Source organism: Gastrolobium bilobum, unplaced genomic scaffold (assembly GCF_033153095.1).
Source record: "Gastrolobium bilobum isolate Gb01-03AN ecotype WA unplaced genomic scaffold, APGP_CSIRO_Gbil_v1 utg96007, whole genome shotgun sequence".
Classification (NCBI taxonomy): domain Eukaryota; kingdom Viridiplantae; phylum Streptophyta; class Magnoliopsida; order Fabales; family Fabaceae; genus Gastrolobium; species Gastrolobium bilobum.
Window position 1 is genome coordinate 2,457 of NW_026895678.1, and position 7,475 is coordinate 9,931.

At 35.1% G+C, this 7,475-nt stretch overlaps 1 pseudogene; it reads right to left on the reverse strand.

Annotated features, from left to right (window-relative positions):
* Nucleotides 1-3,778: 3,778 nt before the first annotated feature.
* LOC133289264 (allene oxide synthase 1, chloroplastic-like) lies at nucleotides 3,779-7,172 on the reverse strand (annotated as a pseudogene).
* Between the last annotated feature and the right edge of the window lie 303 nt (nucleotides 7,173-7,475).

Consider the following 7,475-nt stretch of genomic DNA (forward strand, 5'->3'; position numbering starts at 1 on the left):
GCCTTTATATTTTCCTAGTTGTACGTTTTAATTTTCTGTCTTGTTATGGACCCTTGTTATGTGTAAGCAAAATTATTTTTGTCAAAAAAATAAAAAAAAAAGTTTAAAATTTTGGTGATTTTAACATACCTTGTTGCGAGTCACGGGTTTCATTATGATTTTCCCTTTTATTTTTAATTTTTTTAGAAACAAAATCAAATTTTCAATTTTTGCAGGTCAACTTGCGACCCATGACGAGTCGTGTCCTGGTTTCGATTCTTGACCCATGAATAAAAATGTATTGTATTCGGGTTGGACTATTTGTGAGCCTAAAGAGCATCACTACAAATTTATAATGCCCTTCATGTGTTCTAAAAGTGGTTTTGTGGATGTCTTATGGTGCCATTCTGAGTTGATGGTACCCTGACCGAAGGTCCATTTTGGAGAATATCACTGATCCAGCCAATTCGTCTAACATCTCATCTACAGTTGGGATTAGAAACCGGTTTGGCACAATTACTTGATTTAAGGCATGATAGTCAACACAAAACCTCCAAGTTCCGTCTTTTTTTACGAACAGAGTTGGTGATGAGAAGAGACTTAAACTCGGTCTAATGGCACCTGTTTCTAGAATTCCCTTCACCATTTTTTCAATTTCAGTATTTTGAAAATATGGATATATGTAGGGTTTAACATTTATTGCCTTTGTGCTAGGTTCCAGATGGATTTGATGATCTTATATTCGTGTAGGGGGAAGTTGTGAGAAATAGCAAAAACATCCTCAAACTCTTGTAATACTTGTTGTATCAAAGAGTTATGACACTCATCATCTTCCTTCTCCTACAATGTCTCATGGTTAATGGCCTGTAACTGATACTAAGTAGCCACAACATCAGAATTGGCCAACCTACGAAGTTGGTTTAATTCTATTGCTTCCATTTGCACCGTCTTTTCCCCATGCAACTCAATCATCTCCCAAACTCTCTCAAATGTTAACGCCAACTGCTTGTAGTGACATCTCCAAACTCCAATAGCCAATGAACTACTAGCACCACTTCAGCCCCCCGGATAGGAAGAACAAACAAGTCTGGAGAGAAGATTTTCACCTGCAACTCCAGCTCGACCTTTCGACAAACCCCTTTACATCCTAAGCTTGCTCCATTCCCCACTAACACCTTGAATTGATTAATTGGTTTAAGTTCCAATCCCAAGAATTTGACCACTCAATCCACCAAAAACTTGCACAGGATTCTTATTAATAACCCCTCTCAGCCTTAATGTACTGGATGAATATTGTCCATCCATAGCATGAATATTGCTCATCTTTTTCAACCTCCTCATAATCTTGTGTCATCAATAGAAACTTTTTTCCTTTGCACACATGGTTTTGATTGAACTTTTCATCACAATAATAACATAACCCTGTTTCCCTCTTCTCCATCATTTCTACAGGTGACAATCTTTTGATTAGAATTGTAGTTTTTGAAGCCCCAATATTATTCGGATACCCCTTTGTAGGAGTGGGCAATAGCCCAATTTGATTCATAGTACTGTTACTTTTTGAATTTCTTTGGAATCCAGAGCATATTGGAGGTTTATTATTCATCTTATCCTCCACAACTTTAACCAATTCAATAGCATTCTCTGGCAAATGCATCCCCACCTCCTTCTTGATTTCTGGTTTAAGGCCTAATTCAAAGTAACTTTGAAGAGCAATATCATCGATGCCTATAATCTGGTTAGATAATTTTTGAAATGATTACTGATATTCCTCCACTGTGGTGTTCTGTTTTAATCTCCCTAATTCTTCTCACAGATCTCTATATTTAGAAGGACCAAACCTGACCGCAATGTTGAAACAAAAGCGTCCCACGTCGTCAACCTCTGATTTCGATCCATCATATGGTACCAATCCTCTGCAGAGTCATCCATGTGAAAGGACGTTAGCGTCAATTTATCAGCATAGGACAGGTTGTGAAATCCATAGAACTGTTAAATTTTGTGAATGCATAGTTCTGGGTTTTCCAAACCTGGGTACGGTGAACTTCACCGATTTAAAAACATTGTTTCCAAAAAATGCTCTCAATCCCACATCATAGCTACGTTCGATGTTGTGTTTCTGATTCTAATCTAACTTCGCCTCCATTAACGTCAACTCCAGGTTCATTTCCTGTAATACTCCTCCCAAGGAGTTAAACTGCTCTTCGAGGTATGCTAATCGCGTCAAGCATTCGTCGATCACACTATGTTTCACAATATTACGAGTTCCTTCTGCCATGGTGATGCTTATAAGTTGCCTCTCAATGAAAGCACCAGAATAATAGCCTCAACCTGGCGGAACAACACAATTATGAAAATTACGTCACATAAATTGTATTATCCACAACAATTCGAGGTTGTCGGCAGGAAGAAGAGTGTAAAGTTGTTACAATTTTGGCTAACCCACCACAATGGCCCCTACCTACAATAAAAGCAAAAACAAAAAAAAACAAAACACAATTGGAAACATATGCTGGGCTTCAGAAGCACTAGGCCCACTATTACAATTGTAAACAACGGTGGGTCTTACAAGCACATAGGCCTATTATTACAATTGTCCACAGCCATTAGAAATTAGCCCATTTTGGAGTAACATAGTCCTTTAGCCAGGGGTCTCATCGTCACCCTGTTACGTTCTCTGCATTGGCTACTCATTTCCTTCTCAATGTCACTCACTTTCTCCTGATCATTAGGGAGGTTCGCATTATACATTCATTCAAAGTCTTCTTTGGGGAAGATGGTACCTGTGGTTAGCTACAAATCTTTGGCAAGAAACATACTACAATATTCAAATATCATACTACGAAGTGTACAAAAACACCACTCAGGTGGACTTAACATATATCTAGGATACAACATTTACCTAGTGATATGAGGTATGGTGTACTGATTACGTGATTCATTCCACCTCCATCGACTATTGATTCCTGTTCCATTTCATTCCAATTTGGTGCCGAGATAATTTGGATTATACTTAGTCTAAGAGCCTTTCCTTAAAATATCATTCTAATTTTATTTTATTTTTTGATTTAGTTCTTTTATTTTTCTATATAATAGCTATGCAAATAAAAAATTACAATGCCTTCTATTTGTTTTGTTTTATTTTATTTAAGGGACAAGACATCGCGAATTTGGTTTAATGATTAGCGGTATTATCCGAAAGATTTGAAAAATGTTGATTGGATGTCCACATATATTATGATTTATACTCGTGAACTATTTTTTGGAGATAGGCTTTGTTAGAACAATGCGGTTAACAGCGGGTGTACGTACCATGTCTTATTTACCATGTAGGGAAAAATTTTGGGTGCTATAGGCTCCCATGTTAGATAAAAAAATATATTTCATTTCTTCTCTTCTCTCTTTTTAATAATTATCTGATTTTAATAATTGGTCATAATCACTGAGTCAATAATAATTTGAGACTACCGAAATTCTTCTCACCACGTAGAACTTCTACTGGCGGAGAATTTGTTATTGTTATTATTATTATTATTATTATTATTATTATTATATTTTGGGATATAATATAATGGATATCTTTTTTTTTAACCTATTCTATCTATTCTTATCCAACATTAATAGATAACGACAGAAGAGATAAATGGTAAATATTATTTGAGATTGTGATTTGGATAAAAGTACAAAGAACAAGCGTCCACACACACACACACAAATAAAAAACATAATATAATATCCTTGTATTTTTAGGTAATGACCCATATATTGATATGCGATCAGACAAGTATGTTATAACCAGACAAGTATGTTCTCAATTCCGAAAACCAAAATCGAAGGAAAAGAAAAAAAAGAAAGACATGAAATTTCAGAAGATGGATGTCTTAGTGAGAGACTTGATGGTAACATAGGGACCCAAAACAACGGTTTTGTACTCAAACTCAAACGTATCGCAACTCAAGAAGAACTCAACCAACAACAACCTACAAAGCAGCACCACCAGATTCTTCCCTGGACACTGTTTATTATCCGTCGACGGCTCCTCCGTCTCAAGCCCATTCGACCAAAGCACGTGCTTCAGCATCCTCTCACTATCACCACCAACAAACCTACGCGCCACGAATTCCTCAGCATCCTCGAAAATCCTAGGATCCTTGGTCGCAAACGGTTGGTACCAAAAAATCATCTCACCTTTCTTGATCACAAAAGCAGCATCGTGGCTCTCCACGACCAAGTCCTCCCTCGCCCTTCCGTACTGGTACGGAATCGCAGGCTCGATCCTCAGAGCTTCATACACAACCGACCAAACTCATCTTCTCCAACGCACCGAGAGTGACCCCACCATGCTCCTTAACCACGCTTCTTATCTCATTCGCGAGCTCCTTGTGTAGCTTCTCACCACCCAAACCCACCCACTTCATCAAAACTGGGAACTGGTTCTTCAACCCACCGTATGCGTTGAAACCCGCCATGAAAACGAGGTTGTGGCATGCTTCCATTCTATTTATCCCCGCCTTCTCCGCCTCGTCCAGCACCGTCCCCGCCGTGTCAAAAAATACCTGTCAGAGAAATATAAATTGACGCTTTATATTTACCTTTTGGTCACAGATTTGATTTTAGTGCATAGTTTTATTAATAAATAATTAAACAGAAAATTATTTCTGGTTTTATTAAAAAAAAAATAGGCATGTAGAAAAAAATTATTAATGTTTCACCTTTTTTTTTTAAAAGAATATCTTCGTGATTGATATTACTTTTCTGTCATGTAGAAAAATAATACCCATTATTAAATATTATAAACTCTTTTTTATTGATAAGTAAATTAACCTATGTATTGTCCATAAACTCTTATAAGAGAAAGTATTTTAAAGGAGAAAGTATTTTTAAAAAAATATAATATAGAAATTATTGATGTGACCTTGATATAATTACTTAAGTTTTGGTTCGAATTTTCAAATTTTTATAAGGAAAATAATTTTATGTGGTAAGAAAATGGTTATCTCATGTTGTAGAAATAAAATCATAAGTGAGACCTACAAGTAAGAGGGGAGAAAAAAAAAGGTAAACTCACCCTTTTTTTATGTGTGTAAAAAAATTGTTTTTCTCATACAAAATAAGATAAGTATAACCTTTTTTTTAATCAAGTGATCACGAGTTCTTATTGCCCTGTTCTAAAATAAAGAATTAAAATATTATGAAAAGTTTTTTAGTAAAATTAGATATACCTATGCATCATGTATAATATATAGGGATTTATTATTCTTATGTTAGATAAGAAAGAACTTATCTCCTACATACACAAATTCAACATGGATCTTACTCTACTTTTTCTCTCTCTTTCTCCTGAAAGTGAATCTCACCTGCATAAATGAGTCTGTAGGAGATAATAGCTATATATAATAAATATCCTTTTTGGTCCTCAGCAAATTTCACGATGCTTGTTTTAGTCCCTAGCAAATAAAAAGGCCCATTGTGGTCCCTAAGAAATTCAAAATGGACCTATTTAGTTGAAATCGTGGTCCCTCACAAATTTAAAAAAGATCCATATTAGTCCCTAAAAGGACTAAAATGGGTCTATTTTAAATTTTTTAGGGACCACGATGAGCTTTTTTATTTGCTAGGGACTAAAGCGGGCATCGTGAAATTTGCTGAGGACAAAAAAAGATATTTACTCTAATTATCTCTTACTGCATGAAAAAACTATTACCCTAATATATATATATATATAGGGATCTATTAATCTCATGCAACAGAGACAAGATAATGGGATCTACTACTTTTTTGAAAAAAGAAAAAATAATGGACCTTGCTATTTTGTCTCTATTGCATGAGATAATTATCTCATACAACATAAGATAATTATTTTCCATATATATATATATATATATATATATATATATATATATAAGCCTTTTTAAATTAAGCCTTTTTAAATTCAATAAACTCTTATAAGAGAAATGATTCTTTTAAGCATAACAATTTTGAACTGAATTAATTCTTTTGAAAGATAATAATAGAGAAATATAATAAAAAATTATGAATATGAAATTAATAATGAGAAAAATTATATTTATAAATAAACTCTTACGGTGAAATATATTGCAGCACACAATACACTAGCTATAATATATAATGTGTTTGTAAAAAAATAAAATAAATTATAAATATAATATTCTCGTTAATAATTTAAAAAGTAAATATCATTTTTGGTCCTCAGCAAATTTCAGGATGCTCGCTTTAGTCTCTAGCAAATAAAAAGGCACGTAATGGTTTCTAAAAATTCAAAATAGACTCATTTTAGTCCTTTTAGGACTAATACAGGTCTTTTTTGAATTTTTGAGGGACCACGATTTCAACTAAATAGGTCCATTTTAAATTTTTTAAGAACACCTTACTAAAACGAGCATCGTAAAATTTGCTGAGGACCAAAAAAAAAATATTTACTCTAATTTAAAAGCTTTTGAGTTTGAATTTATTTTTTACTATACCTCGTAGAGCTTATTGTAAGTTGTTTTCACGAGACACGCTGGGAAAGGAACCGTGCGAATCAAGAAATCCTCTATGTAGTTGAAGATTGTAGGGAGGCCTAGGGTTGCAAGTGGTGCAAGTTGAAAGAGCAACCACATGTCGAAGAATTTGGGGCAATTGGAACCAATCTTCGTCTCTAATGGGTCCTTGTTGTTACATAGAAGACGAAACATGAAGTTGAAGGAAGCTTTGCCGATGGCGGCGTTGAAATCAGCCTCGCCGCTCTTACCAGATAACTGGTCCTCAAGCTCAGCGAATGACTCAGCAATAAGGTTGCGGAAGAGAGGGACAAAAGAGTCTTTTCGAGACTGGAGTATATTGAGGAAGAAGCGTTTGAGAACAGCATGGTTAGGTTCGGTTGTGTCGAGGTAAGCACAAACGCGGTAACCGCCGGTGAATTTAGTTGTGGGTATGAAGGTGCCGTCAAGGACGTTGAGTTTGTCGACTTTGTTGTTGTCAAAGAGGATAGGGAAGGAAGCACCGTCCAAGAGTGCTATGACTCTTGGATCGGAGGATATGAAGGATCCTGGTGGCATGTTGATTCTTATAACTGTGGAATTGTGTTTTTTGGATTGTTGTGGCGAAGAACTTGTCTTAGCCTTGGTGGTAGAAGAAATCGTGTCTGTCCCTGATTGGTCCAAAAAATGGAAGGCCATAGCTTCCTGGGATTGATTTCAATGGGAGTTGTTGTTGTTGTTTGGTGGTTTTGTTGGAAGATGTGTCTGAAGATGTCATTGTTAATTAGAAACACTTTTCACTTGCTGGGTAGTGGGTTGGTTTGCTACCACCTCATTGGGTTTGTTTGTTAATAAAAGGATGAATGTATAAGATGTTTTGTTTTTGAGAAAAAGAAATATACTTAAAGTATGATCGGTCATATTTTATGTAAATTTAAAAAGTTATTTTTTTCTCTTTTCAGTCACATCGCTGACATGTAAAGTAAAAAAAAAAAAAATTAAATTTACATAAAA